Source organism: Taudactylus pleione, unplaced genomic scaffold (assembly GCF_031769625.1).
Source record: "Taudactylus pleione unplaced genomic scaffold, aTauple2 ptg000903l, whole genome shotgun sequence".
NCBI lineage: Eukaryota > Metazoa > Chordata > Amphibia > Anura > Myobatrachidae > Taudactylus > Taudactylus pleione.
In genome coordinates this window covers 987,404-1,005,000 of record NW_028285304.1, presented here as the reverse complement: position 1 = coordinate 1,005,000, position 17,597 = coordinate 987,404, and positions in this window count along the sequence as shown.

Here is a 17,597-nt window from a genome sequence, read left to right as displayed (position 1 = left end):
TTCACACCTCTAAGTCTGAACGAGCGAGCAAAACATACGCTCGTTTATTTGTTAAAAACGCCCCCTGGCCGCTCGCACCATACGTCATGTCCGCTATTTATTAGATTAATCGAGTACATCGACCAGCGTATGAACTGCTCGCTATTCTTGTGGTTGGTGTTTGCTACCACAAATTTGCGAGCAGTTCTGGCTATAAAATAACCCAGTGACGTGGTCAATGACGCTGCTGTATTAATTATGCACACCCATAATACGCCCGTTTTGACCTTTAAGCACGCCTGCGTTCGGATCTCCACTCCCCGTTTTCAAGCACCTTCCCCTGTTACCACCCACATACGCCTCATTCTGTCACTCAAAATAGCAGGCACTCGCTATATAGCGTACACACGATTTTTGGCCGCACTGACTGGTTCGCGCATGCGTACTAAAAACCGTACGCATGCGCAGATGTGCAAACATCGCTCGGAACGAGCGTACTGCCGCTAACGAGCGGCTCTGAATGAGGGCCTAAGATCATATACATAACTCTATAGCTCATAGTGTATTGGCAATGTTTCAGTATATAATTAACCAATATTGTCACTGTATTTGTTGAACTGTCCTGGCTTAGGGCCTGATTCAGACCCACTCGCGAGCGGCTGTCCGCTCGCAAGTGGGTCGATGTTATGCACTGAGCATGCGCACGACGGAGGGAGCTCCGTCGTGCGCATGCGCCAGACGCGATGAGCGAAGGAAACTCCTTCGCTCGTTGTGTCTGATCAAAGGGGGCGTGCTGTCAATGTTGATTGACAGCACGCCCCCTTTGGTGGGCGTGCCAGGGGCGTGCCTCCCTGACTAGTGATGTCAGAAGCCGGCCCACTGACATCACTAGTGATGTCAGTGGGAGTGATTTTGGCTCTGAAAGAGCCAAAATCACTCCGGAGCTTGCGGTTGAAAACCTCAACCGCAGGCTCCGGCTCGCAATTTCGATGGTCGCGATGGTCTCGACCATCGAGGCCATCACAAAGCACGCTCGTATAGCCTGTGGGTGGTGACCCACAGCTATACGAGCGTCCAGGAGGACGCTCCATGAAAATGGAGCCCGGCCCTCATTCAGAGCGTGCGCTCTGCTCAGAGCGTACGGCTCTGAATGAGGGCCTTAGTCTTAAGGCCCCCATACATCAGAGATGGATTGCAGCAATCGTGCAATTTGCAATCGATTGTGTATAAAAATCTTTCCCTTTTTCAATCGATTGCAGATTGTAGAATTGCCACAATCGATTGAAAAAGGAAAAGATTTTTATACACAATCGATTGCAAATTGCACAATTGCTGCAATCCATCTCTGATGTATGGGGGCCTTTAGTGGTGAAATGTTTCCACTATTTAATAGTCACAGTAGTGCTCCAAGGCGATATGCAGGAGTCCTTTAGGTTACCATAAAGTTGTCCAAGTCCCGCAACTGTAACCTAAGCTGAAACCTTGGAATGAACAATATATTTAAATGCTTTGACAAATGTAATACATGGGGTTTAACCGAAGCCAGAGCACTAGGCTATGTGCTGAAAAGTAATCACCTTCTAACTTTCCAATATTACACTTACTCTCTGTTATTATCTGCAACTGCTCTTGGTACTTAGTTATAATGCTGCCAGTTTATACAATTTAAGGGTGTCTGTCCCTGGACTTTCCCTTCTGTATTAACATTCTCCTTCTGATAAGAGTCTATAACGCATGACAACTCCTATCCAGGGGACTCTATCTGCCCTTCCCAGATAGTAGTATGTGGTAATGTTCCAAAGTGTGCAAGGAACTGATTCAGAGCCGCTCGTAAGTGGCCGCTCGTTCGCTCTGAGCGAAGTTCGCACAACTGCGCATGCGTACGGGTCATAATGCGCATGCGCAAACCACTCATTGCGGTCGGAAATCGAGTGCTCGCAAAACAGCGAGGGGCTGCTCATTTGATTGACAGAAAGTACCGTTTGTGGGTGGTAACAGGGGAAGGTGCTTGAAAACGGGGGAGTGGAGATCCGAATGCAGGCGTGCCTATCGGTCAAAAGGGCGTTTAATGGGAGTGCATAATTAGTAAAGGAGTGTCATCGATCACGTCACTTGGTTGTCTTTTAGCCTGAACTGCTCGCAGTGATTGCGGTTGGAAAAACCTACCACAAGCACTGCGAGCAGTTCAGATGCCTTTCGATGTTCAAGATTAATCAAATAAATACCGGAGATGACGTGTGATGCGAACGGCAAAGGGGCGTCTTTACAAAATAGCGAGCGCACTTTTCGTTCGCTCGCTCAGACATAGAGGCGTCAACAAACCGCAATGAGCGAGCGCACAATTTAAATAGCCGGCCCCTTTCTTTGAAGGACCGTCCGCAAATAGCGTCCGGGTCTGAATCAGGCCCTATGTCTCTGAGAATATACTGGGCTTAATATCTCTTATATTGGAGCTGATATTAAATGTATGGGTAGCAGGTATCACTACTGATATAGGCTATCTCAGCGCTGGCAATTGAATCTGCTCACAGTCCCCTCAGCGCTGTACTGCCTTCTCCCTGTCTCTCAGCGCTGCCCCCTGTGACAGCACTGCTGCTATTCTGCCTCTGCCTCAACTATATGAGCACACGTGCCCACCTTCTGCAATGCAGCCACTCAACGCAGTTATGGGCCGTGAGTCCGGCCCCTCACAGCCTCTGCTCACTGCCGATCCCACCGTGCAGCTCCCCCATCAGCTAAATCACTCCACCCTTCTTCTAGTGCGTGTGTTGAGACACATCCCCACCAAAGAAAGAAGTACCATATAAACTTACATGTAACTACATGAAATAGATATACTGTACCTGTATGCATAGATTATAGAAGCGTCATGTACATGAATACAATAAATACATCTATATACATATACTTTACCTTACAAATTGTACATTTATAAATATTACAATCATTTATAAGTACAGTTCTTATTTTAACCCTTAACCAGGGTTACACATATGAGAATTTATAATGGTTGGAAGTAGAGCAGTCTACAACAAAATGGCTCCTTAAGGGACATTTCTGTTCCTTTACCAAGAGCATCATCTTGCTTCACTGTGTATGAGCCATTCAGTAGTGGATAGCTGTGCTCCCCTTAGTTCCTGAGACCAGTAACCGTTATGACCACTGTTACAGCGTCTGCACCAAGACCTCAGTACCTGAGACCAGAGAGGGATTTAGACCTCATTGGCCCTAGGCAAGATACTATTTTGGAGCCCACCTCCCATGAACAATCCATATCATTTTATACATATTCCTTTCATAAACAGGTTTGTATATACAGTTGGCTTAATGTACACATACCTCCCAACTAGTCCCGTTTTTCTGGGACTGTCCTGCTGTCCCGCCTGCAGGTGTGCTCTCCCCAACTTCCCCCCACGGTGGGGGGGAAGTTGGGGACAGCACACCCTCTGCCTAGCAGAGCAGGGGGTGTGCAGAAGGTGAACAGATGCCGTGCGCATCGCACGGCATCTGTTCACTAGGGTAGGGAGAGCCTGGGGGGCTGCCCAGCATCTCTGAGAGTGCTGGGCACATCCCCTATAGTGACGAAAACAGGGGGAAGCCGTGAGGCTCCGCCCCATTTTCAGTTGGCTCCGCCCCTTCTCGGAAGCCACGCCCCCTGTCCCTCCTTCCCATTATGAAAAGTTGGGAGGTATGTGTATATATTTATAACATGATAATATATATAATATAAATATATATTTAATGTGATCTAGTGACACCTATTGTAATAACTGTGCATATATTACAGTAGTTGTTTCTGGAGCAAGAGCTATCTATCTTGCTTCAGAAACACCTACTGTAATATATGCACAGTTATTACAATAGGTGTCACTAGATCACACATATATATTGTCCCTCCAGCCAGCTCCCGCAGTTTTCCTCCTGGCAGCCCCCACAGTGTCCCTCCTACGAGGTCCCGCAGTGTCCCTCCAGTCAGCCCTTGCAGTGTGCCTCCAGTATTGGCGGGGTTACAGCTAGATCCCCTTAGTAGATTGACCCTGACATCAGTTACTGACCAACTTCATTCCCTACCATCCACGAGGGCATAGAGGGGGAATATAATTCCAGCCTGAAGCGTGGCGAGCAAAGCGAGGCCGCAAGGGGATAACTTTCTTCTTTTAGTGGAAGTGTAGGCAGAAACCTGCATTTACGCCTTGACACACGTCACTTTCAGGTACGGCTACTGAAGGGGAAATATACCTTACCGTATTGGCGGCACTCACAGGACTCTCATCTTATATAAAGAAACACTTTCCAAACATTAAAACCAATGTTTCAATTATTTTTCTTTTTTTTTTAAACAATTTCTTTTATTGAGACACCGCACATAAGCACAATCAGATACATCAAAATAACAATCACACAAAGTATAAATATACATAGAGTACAGTAGACTTTCAATTATTTTTCTATAACTAATGAAAAGTCTTAATGTGGATTGAAATGGTTTATACTATGCGTGTGAGAGATTGTTTCTTTATATGAGAGTTCTGGAGACTATATATATATATATTTTTTAATTCTTTTTATTTGAATTTTTCAAAGGTATAAGACATATAGGGCTCTATTTATTAACATTATTTTTACTAAAATAAAGTGAAAAGGGTGTTTTCACACCGTTTTCACATTATTTTAGTATCACCTATAGTTATTATAGGGCAATTGGAGTAGAGTTCGTAAAATTCTACTTCAACCCCTAAGTATCACTTATTTTTAGTAATCAGATCGCATTTCCCATAATTGTAATGGGAAATGTGATCCGACCAAAGTTACTAAAAATAAATTGTAAAAAAATACCGGGGAAAGCCCTTGATAATAACGCCACCTGGAGGTGGCATTATCCAGGGTCTCCCCCGGTTACTGGACTCCTACTCTGCTCTAAAAGGCAGAGCAGAGCCCGGAGCCGGTCCCAGTGATCAGCTGCGTGGTCTAAACAGACCGCAAACTGATCACTGCAAAATAAAAAATAGTCAAAAGAAAAATTCACTTACCTGACTCCAGGGACCGGTAGTCGGGGCTCCGGTGATGACTCCCCTCCGGTCAGCTGGTCTCCCATGCTCCACTGCGGCCCAGTCATCAGGTGATTGGGTCCCAGTGCAGTATGGGAGATCACCTGACCGGAGGCATGGAAGACATCACCGGAGCACCGATGACTGCAGGTAAGTGCTATTAAGGGAGGGGGGGGCGCAATTGCGGGGGGCGGGGCTTAGTGCCGGGGGTAGCAGCGGCAGCGCGGGCACTAGTCACGGTGTTTTTTTGCAAAAATATCCTGGCTAGAGTGCGGAGGGGATTCGCAGAGACAGAGCTTTCTCGCAAGCTCTGTCCCTGCAAGGGATTTGTAGTAAATCCCTGTGATATTGCCTGATCAATGAAAATTCAGTCGATAATATCACACTACAATCTGCATTACAAATGCGGATTGTAGTAAATAGAGCCCATAGCATGAAGTAAACAACATAATAAGATTGCTATGGAGTCTCTACATCTGATGAAGACATTGCATGGAAAAGAAAATGGAGAAGAAAAGACACAGAAAATAATATGGTACAATATATAAATGCTAGAAAGCATCTTTCTAGAGTGAACATAAATTGACAAAGGACATGAGAATGTAAATTGAAACAAATTACAGTTAGAATTTTCCATCGTCGTGTGTCTTCACATATTCAAAGATATCGAGAAATAATCAGCAATTAATAATATTCTGAGATAATTCTTCAAAGTACCCAAAGTAATTAGAAGAAACATAGACAAATTCAGGAGGGGTTAGGAAAGAACATGGAGGGAAGGAAAGGGATATGGGCATAGGCAAACGCAAGGGGGGTTTCCGTCTGCCTGGAAAGCCCCCTCCCTAGCCCACACCATGACCATAATAGAAATAGTAATATAATAGAATTTTACAGGTGCTGCATGTTCTTCTCAGTATCACAAATGAAATAATTAGTACCACCTGTGGATCTTTTCACATATATCAGCCTGTAATAAATCACCTGTGCATCAACTAGGAGATCTGGAAACCATGCACTGTTAGGGATGTGCTGCTACAGAGCCCAATATGTACATATATGTCCAGGGCAGTGCTAAGTTCTTCTGCTGCTCCCCCAGACTCCCGGACTTGCTCTAATGCTCTGGAATGGTGCCCACATCTAAAATACAAACATTGAGCTCAGGCAGGATGGCCCTACTGCCGCATTTAATGGCTACTGTGATCGCTGGTCCTGTATATGCTGGAATTATTACACACAATACACTTTGTATGACGCATATTAAAGCTGGATAAGTACTAATTCTGCCCTCTTCATGGACTGACCACACTCACTCTAAAATCAGGCATTTGGAAACCCCCCTCTAGAAATCCTGCATTTGCCACTGATGGGGATATATTAGCAAGAATTGTTTGACTTATGGCCTAAGAATTTCCAAAAAAGTGACTGTAGTGTGAAAAACAGCTATACACAAAACTTTGCTGAGAATGTTAGGGGCTAGCGATATTTGCCGGTGGAGAAACCATTCTGTTGTCTCAAAAATTTTGAATATTTGGGTTTGGGTGGATTGATCCAAACTATCAATATATGTGCCCTGCTTTCTGTAGAAGGTCATAACCCCTTTTGCTATGCGTGGTTGAGTGGATTTCCTGTCGACATAAAAACTAAAGTAGTTTTACTTTAACTTCCGCAAGAGATGGGGAAGATCTGGAAATCCAATGAGTCAATATAATTTTCTTCGATATCGTCACTATCATGGTAATAATAGGGATAGGAGAACTAGTTGAGGGGGTTAAGTCCCAGTTAGAGAGATTTACACATAGACAAGCCAGGTGGTCAGTTGAAACCTGTGTAGACAGTAATTCATTAATAAAGGCTACAGCTTTATTCCAGAAACGTTTAATTTTCCCACATGTCCAGAAGCAGTGGAAGAAGGTCGCGGTCACACAGTGGCATATAGGACGCTCCCCCATAAGGTTTAGGGAAAAATGAGCACGTTGTTCAGGGGAAACATAAGCTCTTTGTATAGTGCGCAGATGAACGTCTTGTAAATTAGAAGAACTGAGAATTTTCAGTGTGGAATCATAGTGGCCAAACAATTGGTCTGGAGACATTAAACATGGAAGGTCTTTCAGCCACTGTGACCACTTTGTCCCCACCGGATCCAGCAAAACTTTCTACTAGAGCAGTGGTGGGGAACCTTTTCTCTGCCGAGGGCCATTTTGATATAGCATTATACACGGGCCCGGTGCAGGCCACGCCCCTCCAAGTCACATCACACGGGGGCAGGGCCACAATTGCCGGTGACTACAGCAGTGCCATCCTGAGGATGCTCCAGGGAGCTGTGAGGGCAGCGGTGTGACCGTCTGAAACATCCTAAGGATATACCAGGCGGCACTGCTACATAGATTCTGGCTGCAGGGTGCCATTCTAGGCACCCTGCTAGCCAGATGAGGCGAGCAGAAAAAAAGCTCTGAGGGCCAGACCAAATGATTCCGCAGGCCTTGTACGGCCCTCGGTCCTGAGGTTCCCCATCCCTGCACTAGAGGGAGGTAGATCAATTGAATACGAAAAGTGACTTGTTCGCAGAGATTTATAATGGATTGTAATACATCAGGTTTGCAGAGGATCTGAGGGCCTGATTCAGAGCCGCTCGTAAGCGGCTGCTCGTTCGTTCCGAGCGATGTTTGCCCAACTGCGCATGCGTACGGATCGTAATACGCATGCGCGAACCAGTCAGTGGGGGCGAAAATCGTTTGTTCGCTAAATAGCGAATGCCTGCTATTTTGAGTGACATGAGGAGGCGTTTGTGGGTGGTAACAGGGGAAGGTGCTTGAAAACAGGGAGTGGAGAACCGAACGCAGGCGTGCTTAAAGGTCAAAACGGGCGTTTTATGGGTGTGCATAATTAATACAGCAGCGTCATTGACCACGTCACCTGGTTGTTTTATAGCCAGAACTGCTCGCAATATAGTGGTAGGAAAAACCAACCACAAGAATAGCGAGCAGTTCATACGCTGATCGATGTACTCGATTAATCTAATAAATAGCGGACATGACGTAGGATGCGAGCGGCCAGGGGGCGTATTTTTCAAATAAGCGACCGCATGTTTTGTTCGCTCGTACAGACATAGAGGCGGCAACAGACCGCAAAGAGCGAACGGTTCATTTGAATAGCCAGCCCCTTTTTCTGAACGAGCGAGCGCTAATAGCGTCCGGCTCTGAATCAGGCCCTGAGTTTGGTGTGATGTAGCGACAGAAGGTAATGTCTCACCTGTAGGTACATGTAAAAATGTGACTGGGGCAGGCCATATTTCTCTCTAATATCTGAGAATTGATAGATTTGTCCTCCTGGGTGAAATACTTTGGATGAGTTTGTTAAGCTTTTCTCTTTCCAAAGTGAGAAGTTGTTATTAGTCAAAGAAGGGGGAAAGGCTGGATTGCCCCATACAGGAATACAAACGGAATAGAGTGGATCTCGTTTAAGTCTCCTATTCAGGGAAGTCCACGCATAATAAATGTCATGAAATAACTAATTTTGGAGAATATTTGGGGGAATTGAAGAGGGTTTTTAGTGGAGTAGGGCTCCTGGGGAGAATGGGGAGAAGAGAGCACTCTCTAATTGAATGTCAGTAAATGTATTCTTTCCCAAAATCCAGTCTATTGTATATCGAAATAATACAGAAAGAGAGTAACAAGCAGAATCCGGGACTCCCGCTCCTCCGTTTTTTCTGGGTGTTATAAGTTTGATCATATCATGGCAATTTTCATTTTTTTTGCACTAGGACCTCATTCAGAGTCTCTCGCTAAGGCACGATCGCTCACTAGGAGCGATTTTCGCCCATCTGCGCATGGGTCTAAGTCGCAGTGCACGTCCGCAAACTAGCATCTGCGATGTACAATCGAGCGCTCGTAGTACACAGACAGGTCGCTACTTTGAGTGACAGATTGCGCCATTTGTGGGTGGTAACAGGGGAAGGTGCTTGTGAACGGGGGAGTGGTTGTGTGAACGCAGGCGTGTCTGACCGTCCGAACGGCGTTTAATGGGTGTGCATAATTAGCAAAGTAGCGTCATTGCACACGTGACTTGGTTGTTTTTTAGCCTGAACTGCTCGCAGTGCTTGGGGTAGGTTAGGTCAACCCCAAGCGCTGCGAGCAGCTCCGATGGTCCTCGATGTTCACTATTAATCAGACACTTCCCGGAGATGAAGTGTGATGCGAGTGACAGGTGGGAGGTTTTATAGTCCAGCGTGCGCTAACTGCCATCACTCACTAAGACATAGAGGGCGTCCTTACAATGCAAAGAGCGACCGCTTGATTTGCATACCTGGCCTCTTTTTGCAAGCGAGCGATCGCATCCTGCGAGAGACTCTGAATGAGGTCCCTAGTCATGGCCGAGCGTAAACGTGAGATATCACGTTTGGTCAAAGATATCGGTAACATCTCATCGGGTAAAAGATTTTTGGAAAGACAATGCTCTTGAGCACCGCCACCCTGCCCAGAAGTGAGAGAGGAAGTCATTTCCAATTATGTAATAGCGTCAAATCCCTGGAAACCATGGGAGAAAAATTTTCCTCATAGTGTCTGGTGAGATTGGCCGTAAATTGGACCCCATGGTAGGTAATTTTATCAAGAACAATTTTAAATGCAGATAAAGAAGAATGGGAAAGAGACGAATTGTTGGGTTGATTGAGGTGCAATAACTCAGATTTGTTGACATTAATACGATATCCAACAATTCTTCTAAAATAATCTATCAGTTTCAGGATTTCTGGGAATGGAGGAAGTAGGGTTTGAGACGAAGAACAGTATGTCATCTGCAAACAGGGATACTTTCAGATCGACGTTCCCAATTTTTATACCTTTAAAGGAAGATGAAGCCCGAAGGGTTATCGCCAATGGTTCCAGGGCTATGGTGAATAGAATAAAAATAGAGGTAGAAGTAAAACCATTACAAGAAATTTGTGTTTGAGATTTATAATATAGGGTTCTCAGGATTTTTATAAAGAGGTCAGGGAATCCAAACCTGGAGAGTGTCTTAAACAAGTGATCCCATTCAATTAGGTCAAATGCCTTTTCGGAACCTAGAGATAGAATTACATTTGCTTGTGCTATTTGACCTGAGGTGGAGGAGTATATGGCTGAGATTACTCTCCGGATATTAACTTCAGAGTGGCGTCCCCAAATAAAGCCGGTTTGACCTGTATGAATTATGGGTCTGATTCAGAGCCGGACGCTATTTGCGCTCGCTCGTTCAGAAAAAGGGGGTGGCTATTTAAATGAACCGTTCGCTCTTTGCGGTCTGTTCACGTCTCTATCTCTGAACGAGCGAACAAAACATGCGGTCGTAATTTTGTAAAAGACCCCCCCTGGCCGCTCGTACATCATACGTCATGTCCGCTATTTAATAGATTAATCGAGTACATCGAACAGTGTATGAACTGCTCGCTATTCTTGTGGTTGGTTTTTCCTACCGCAATCATGCGAGCAGTTCTGACTATAAAATAACCAAGTGACGTGGTCAATGACGCTGCTGTATTAATTATGCACACCCTTAAAACGCCCGTTTTGACCTTTAAGCACGCCTGCGTTCTGATTTCCACTCCCCGTTTTCAAGCACCTTCCCCTGTTACCACCCACATACGCCTCCTCCTGTCACTCAAAATAGCAGGCATTCGCTATTTAGCGAACGAACGATTTTCGTCCGCACTGACTGGTTCGCGCATGCGTATTACAATCCATACGCATGCGCAGATGTGCGAACATCGCTCATAACGAACGAGCGCCCGCTTACGAGCGGCTCTGAATGAAGCCCTATGTGTGGGAGAATAACTTTAATACAGTCTGCAAGAATTTTTGTTAGCAGTTTATAATCCAAATTTAGCAGGGAGATGGGGGCGGTAAGAACCCGGGAGAGAGAGGTCTCTATCAGGTTTTGGGAGGACTTTTAGGATAGTGGAGTTAAAATGTGGGAGAAGGGTTTCGGATTTAAGCAAAGAGTTAAGTACTAATGGCAATCACCTATTGAGACAGCAATATTTTATAAAAGTCTCTGCTGTATCCGTCTGGACCTGGAGCTTTTTCGCAGTTGAGGAGGTGAATAGCGTGTTGTATTTCTTCCAAAGTGATTGGGGCTGTGAGAGATTGGAACATGTCAGTAGTAATGTGAGGACACGGCAGAGAATCCCAGAAACCAGGAGAAATTGAAGCGTCTAAAGGGGCTGTGGAATTGCTGGATGCAGTGGCAGAATAGAGGTCAGCATAAAAGGAACTTGTTTCCACTATTTTGTTGTTGGATGCTGTGAGAGAGCCTTGATTAGTTTTGAGTGGAGGACGGGATCCCTTAAGTAGATTGGTAAGGAGTTTTCTTGTTTTGTTGCCGAACTTGTAGTATCGATAGTTAACAGAGAAAAGATATCTTTCCCCCAATCCCCCCATAAATTAATCAAAGTGTGTCTTAGCCAAGACATAAAGCTGTTTGAAGTGAGGGGAAGGGTTGGATTTGTATTGTTGGAATGTTGTTGTGAGAGCTGACTGGAAATTCATATATTGCGTGGAATATTTTTTGTTTGTGTCTGACATATGAGATTATTGCACCTCTTATGACAACTTTCGCTGTCATCCAAAACAAAAGTGGGTCATTCTCGAGGTGTGAGACGTTGTCATTTTTATATTCTTCCCACACAGTTTCCAGTCTCTGGGTCTCATTCAGACCTGCTCACGAGCGCTGTACGCTCGCAAGCAGGTCGATGGTGCCCAAGTGCGCATGCGTGAGACCCGGCGAGCGACGGGGAAGCCGTCGCTCCAGGTTTCGCACCAAAGGGGGCGTGCTGTCGATGGTGAGTGACAGCACGCCCCCTTTGGCGGGCGTGCCGGGGGCGTGGCTGCCCAGACGGAGGCGTTCCTATGGGAACGCCTACCGTCTGGGTCCGGCCCCACTGACATCACTAGTGATGCCAGTGGGAGTGATTTTGGCTCTGATAGAGTCAAAATCACTCCAGGGCTTGAAGCAGCGAGACCCTACCGCAAGGGTCTCGTCGCAAGCCTGATGGTCGCGATGGTTTTGACCATCGCGACCATCATCATGGACGCTCGCATAAGCTGTGGGTGGTAACCCACAGCTATGCGAGCGTCCAAAAGGCCGCTCCAAATTTAAATAGGATGGCCCTGATTCAGAGCAAGCGCTCTGGTCAGAGCGTCCGGCTCTGAATCAGGCCCTCTGTCTGAGTCTAGTGGATTTTGCAAGATAGGATGGAAATTTCCAGGATTTTGAGGAAACTTCCGGGAAACTAATCTATAAAGATATAATTGATAACCGACAAGTATAATAAAGGTTACCAGTGAGTATATATATATACATATATAAAAAAAAGTAATATAGATATTTAAACCCACAATATTAAGACGTGTGTTATTGTAAGTACTGAGTATTAATAGTCTAAGCATTAACATTCCAAGAGAAAACAAACAAACTATAATACTATAACTAGTATTAGGCTAGGGATGTAGACATCATTATGGGAGGAACCTTTTAGGGAAATGGCATAATGTGCCTTAGCCCATAGGAGAGTCACCAATATCAGCATCTGCAGCTTTGGGATAGTTCCTCTAGATACGCTGAAGCGTCAGCTGGGGTATTGAAATCGACATGTGAAGATCCATCATATATTCGAAGGCGAGCTGGATACAATAAACTGAATTTACGGCCTTCTGAGATTAACTTCGAGCATGTAGGTGAGAACGCTTTCCTGACCTTAGTTAGTTCCACTGATTAATCTTGAAAAACGTACAGTTTGTGGCCTTCCCATGTCAGGTCTTTGATGCAGCGGGAAGCTGACCAAAATGCTACTTTGTGGAGGTAATTGAGGCATTTGAAGAGGGTGACTCTGGGGCGTGGCTTATTTGGGGAAGGAAGGCGTACCACCCTATGAACTCTTTCGATGACTAAGTCACTGCATTCTTGATAGATCCCCAATAAGGAGGGTAGTGTGTTGCGTACAAAGTGCGCTAGGGAGGCTCCTTTAATGGATTCACGGAAGTCCCAACTAGACATACATTATTTCTGCGGGAACGGTTTTCCATATCGCCTAATTTATGGATTTGATGATCTTCTGAGGTGAGCTTCTTTACAGATTGTTTCAGTATTTCAACCTCATGTACAGTCGCTCCTATCTGATTCTCTGTGTGACCCTTTTTGCAAGGTGCTGCAGCTGTTGTGATATATCATGCACAGCCTGTGTTAATAGCGGACCCATAGCTGCTTGTATAGCCTCCACAACGTCCCCATATGTCACAGGGGAGTCCGGTGGACGGCTTACCTGGGACACCGCAGAGATATCTGACTCCACAATTGATATTTTGGAGCTGGGTGAGGCAGGGTCAGGGCCCGTGTCCGGCGCCATATTGCCATTCGCACGCCGTTTCTCCTGACGAATCTGCCGCTGCGGCGTCTGGGAAGCGGAAAGCACATAGCGGTCCATGTTCTGCAGCGGCAGTCGGGGAGCAAGACGCGTGGCAAGTCAAGGCAGGTGAGTGCCTTTAAAAGGTATATCCCGGTGATCGGAGTCGGAGCCCGAGTCATCGACTTCCTCACTCCATCAAACCGGAACCGAAAGTCCCTGGAGACTATATTTACATGATACATATGTGGAGGGTACATAGGCATAATACACTGCACAACAATGTTTCCGATGTGAAAATAGTTACTTCTAATTGATGTCAGCATGCAAAGAATGAATATGACATTTAAAACTCTCAGGGCCTGATTCAGACCCACTCGCGAGCGGCTGTCCGCTCGCAAGTGGGTCGATGTTCTGCACTGAGCATGCGCACGACGGAGGGAGATCCGTCGTGCGCATGCGCCAGACGCGACGAGCGAAGGAAAGTCCTTCGAACGTTGTGTCTGATCAAAGGGGGCGTGCTGTCGATGTTGATTGACAGCACGCCCCCTCTGGTGGGTGTGCCGGGGGCATGCCTCCCTGACGGGGGCGTTCCTAAGGGAACGCCTACCGTCAGAAGCCGGCCCACTGACATCACTAGTGATGTCAGTGGGAGTGATTTTGGCTCTGATAGAGCCAAAATCACTCCGGGCCTTGCGGTTGAAAACCTCAACCGCAGGCTCCGGCTCGCAGTTTCGATGGTCGCAATGGTCAAGACCATCGCGGCCATCAAACTGCACGCTCGTATAGGCTGTGGGTGGTGACCCACAGCTATACCAGCGTCCAGGAGGACGCTCCATAGTTATGGAGGACGGCCCTCATTCAGAGCGTGCGCTCTGCTCAGAGCGTACGGCTCTGAATGAGGGCCTCAGTTAGCTCTGAGTTCCGAGATATATGACGATGTAGGGGTATTCCTAGTGAAGTGGGCAGAATGGAGAAAATCTTACCAGCAATCTGCGTTCCGCACAGAGGGGGCGGGGCCTGATGACCCAATTAAATGAATCAGTTATTCGTCCCCTCCCCTATTCAAATATATGTGAATCACGGGATTACCCACACAAGGTAACTGTGGTGCACTGAGTGACAAGCATAGTGAGCGATTCCAAGACATTTCAGCAATGGAATAAAGATATCAGGGTAGGTGATCACTACTGTTGGACAGTGACAAGAGATGCCCCAGAAGAAGAGAACAAGCGACAAGCAAAGAGAAAGCACCCCCATGAATAGGCCACTATATTACATAGTACTTTCCTATGCTGTATGTTTGTTTCCTATGCTGTATGTTTGTTTCCTATGCTGTATGTTTGTTTCGTATGCTGTATGTTTGTTTCGTATGCTGTATGTTTGTTACGTATGCTGTATGTTTGTTTCGTTTTGTGTTCTTATTTGTGATTGATTGAATTAAAACAACTGTTATTTATTTTCTATCAAGAAAATATCAGATTATTTTAAAATAGCTTTTCACTATGACTATATTACTAATGTACATACAGTATAGTGCAAGTAGTGTAGCTCAAAAAATAGAGCTAATAAAAACATTCTGAAATCATTTAAATTTTTCTTGACCTCAAATTAGTAATGTATGACTATTTTTAGAAAGGAAACAAATTAAAAGTATTAATTTGTTGTACAGTGTTATCTAATCTTGCTAAGTGCTTGTTGTACAGTGTTATCTAATCTTGCTAAGTGCGTGTCGATTTGGGACTAGATAGATATGAGATAGACGGATGGATGGACACAGACAAAAAGATGGATACTAGATAGATAGATAGATAGATAGATAGATATGAGATAGACGGACGAATGGATGGACACAGACAGAAAGATAGATATAGGATAGATAGATAGATAGATAGATAGATAGATAGATAGATACAGGATAGATAGATATATAGATAGATAGATACAAGATAAATCGATCAATATCCCAGCAAAAGGGGATGTCGATGCTTAGAATACCGCCACCGGAATCCCGACACCTTTCAAATACCGGCGCCGGCATCCTGACAGTCAGCATCCCGAAGGTAAGTAGCGAGGTTAAGGTTAGGCACTAGGGGGGGAAGGTTAGGTTTAGGGTGCGGGGAGGGGGAGGTTAGGTTTAGGCACCAGAGAGGGAGGGTTAGGGGTTACCTACCGACAGGTGTCTGTATCCTAACCCTGTCGGGATCCCGTACCCAATCTATCTAAGTATATATATATAAAAAAATTTTTTTATATATATATATAATTTTTTTTTTTTAATATATATATACTGTGTATATATATAAAATATATATATATATAGTGTGTGTACCTTGCCCCAGCAACATCTGCTAGAATTTATGCAGTTATTACAGCGGGTGTCCTAGATCACTATATGTATAATAAATATGTCTATATATGTATATCTAGATATAGATACAGTATATATATATATATATATATATAATCATCCTGTAATAAATACACACATATTTATGATATATATATATACATGCTGCTTACTTAAATATGTGTGTATATGCACAACTTAATATTTATCATCAAAGCCTCTCATGAGTAAAACTTCAGTTCATCCCTAACCTGTCCTGTCTTCGCAGACACTGAAGTCCTTCTGCTCAGAGTCCTCACTATTGTGAGCTGGGGCTGGGTCAGGGCAGGGCTTGACTGCAGTATTACAGGGGGCGGGTCGAGTGACGTCATGAAGGGGCGGAGCCGCGTGATGTCATGACGTCGAGCGGTGCTCTGCTGGGAGATGGATTTGCAGAGGCTCAGTACGGAGCCCTGCCAGTGCCCAGCCCAGCTCCAGTATTAGTGCTATTACTGCCCTGAGCACTGTACTTAGGCCAGTAATAGCAACAAAACCGATGCCTGCCTTTGTAATTGTCAGGGCTGGGTTTCAGGGGGCCACGGCCCCCTGGGACCTGCCAGGCCCTAGGCGGACGCCTAGGTTGTCTAGCGGTAAATCCGGCCCTGCCTGAGACAGTCACCGGCTGGTGAGCTGCCTAACCCCGCTCTCCTACAAGCTCCGCTTTATGATCTGGACATCCAGTGTAACAGTGAGTACAGCTGTAATCAATAAACAAAATAATCAGGTTAAGTTCCACTGGACTAGTTGCCTGGATTCTTCTATATATATGTATATCTGCCAGTGTGTAGATAACTCTGCTAAACCAAGCTGGCCGCATCCTAAGAAGGTGCCATGTAGGTGGTCTCCAGGCTGTTGGATGCTGTTCCAGGTACCCTAGATGCCGAATTTGGGTGCCGTGCCCTAGGCACTGTCCAAACACCCCTAATTATGGCTGTGTTCACTGTTCTTCAGGCCCTAGGTTCTTAGGGAACTATTAATTCATACCTCCCAATATTGGGAAGACGGAATCCGGATATTTTGTTGCGCGTCTAGTTGGGGGAATGGGTGCCTGTCACTGCCCCTTTCCCCCTCAAGCTGGGGGCATGCCTAGTGCTTCCTGAGCTACTGGGATGCCTCCAGCCTTTTTCTGCAGTGGTTGGACACACAAACCCCACTCCCCCACCCCCGAGGAACACTAAAACTAAACTGTGCCAATTCTAGGAGATATTCCTTCTGTTATCTATAGACTTTTGTCCAAAATACTGGGAAGGACATCTCCGCCAATTAAATATTCACTGAGGAATATTCGCTGGGACAGATGGAGGCCTCAGAATTCTATTTTGAAAAATTGAAGAAAGACCGTAAAAACCCTATGCTAAATTTGACCATACGGAAACAAAACAAGAATATAGCTAACCTAGAGGTTCGGAATATAAAAAATAAGTTCAGGGTAAGGGGCGCATCTAAAAGTGTAGACCCCTGAGATGTATCCACCTATCCTTGCTGTTCTATGATGAAGGTTCAGCTACTTTACCTCTAGTTTCAGACCAGGAGACACTAACCCGGCCCATCGCCTGCACAAGCCAAAGGGCATTGTGAGTCCATTACCTGAGTCCACTTCTATGGGACCAAAGAATTGCTTATGAAGGCTATATTTGTTACCTGCCACATATCTGACTTGAAGATTATGCAGTCGTGGCAGAGTTCGCCACCCAGTTTTCCATAAGCAGACTATTCCCTCTATTGGTGGGGAGATCCATTTAAACTAATAATGACCATAATTCTACTTGTATCACCATAGAAGAGGCCCGGAACAGGGGCATGCAGC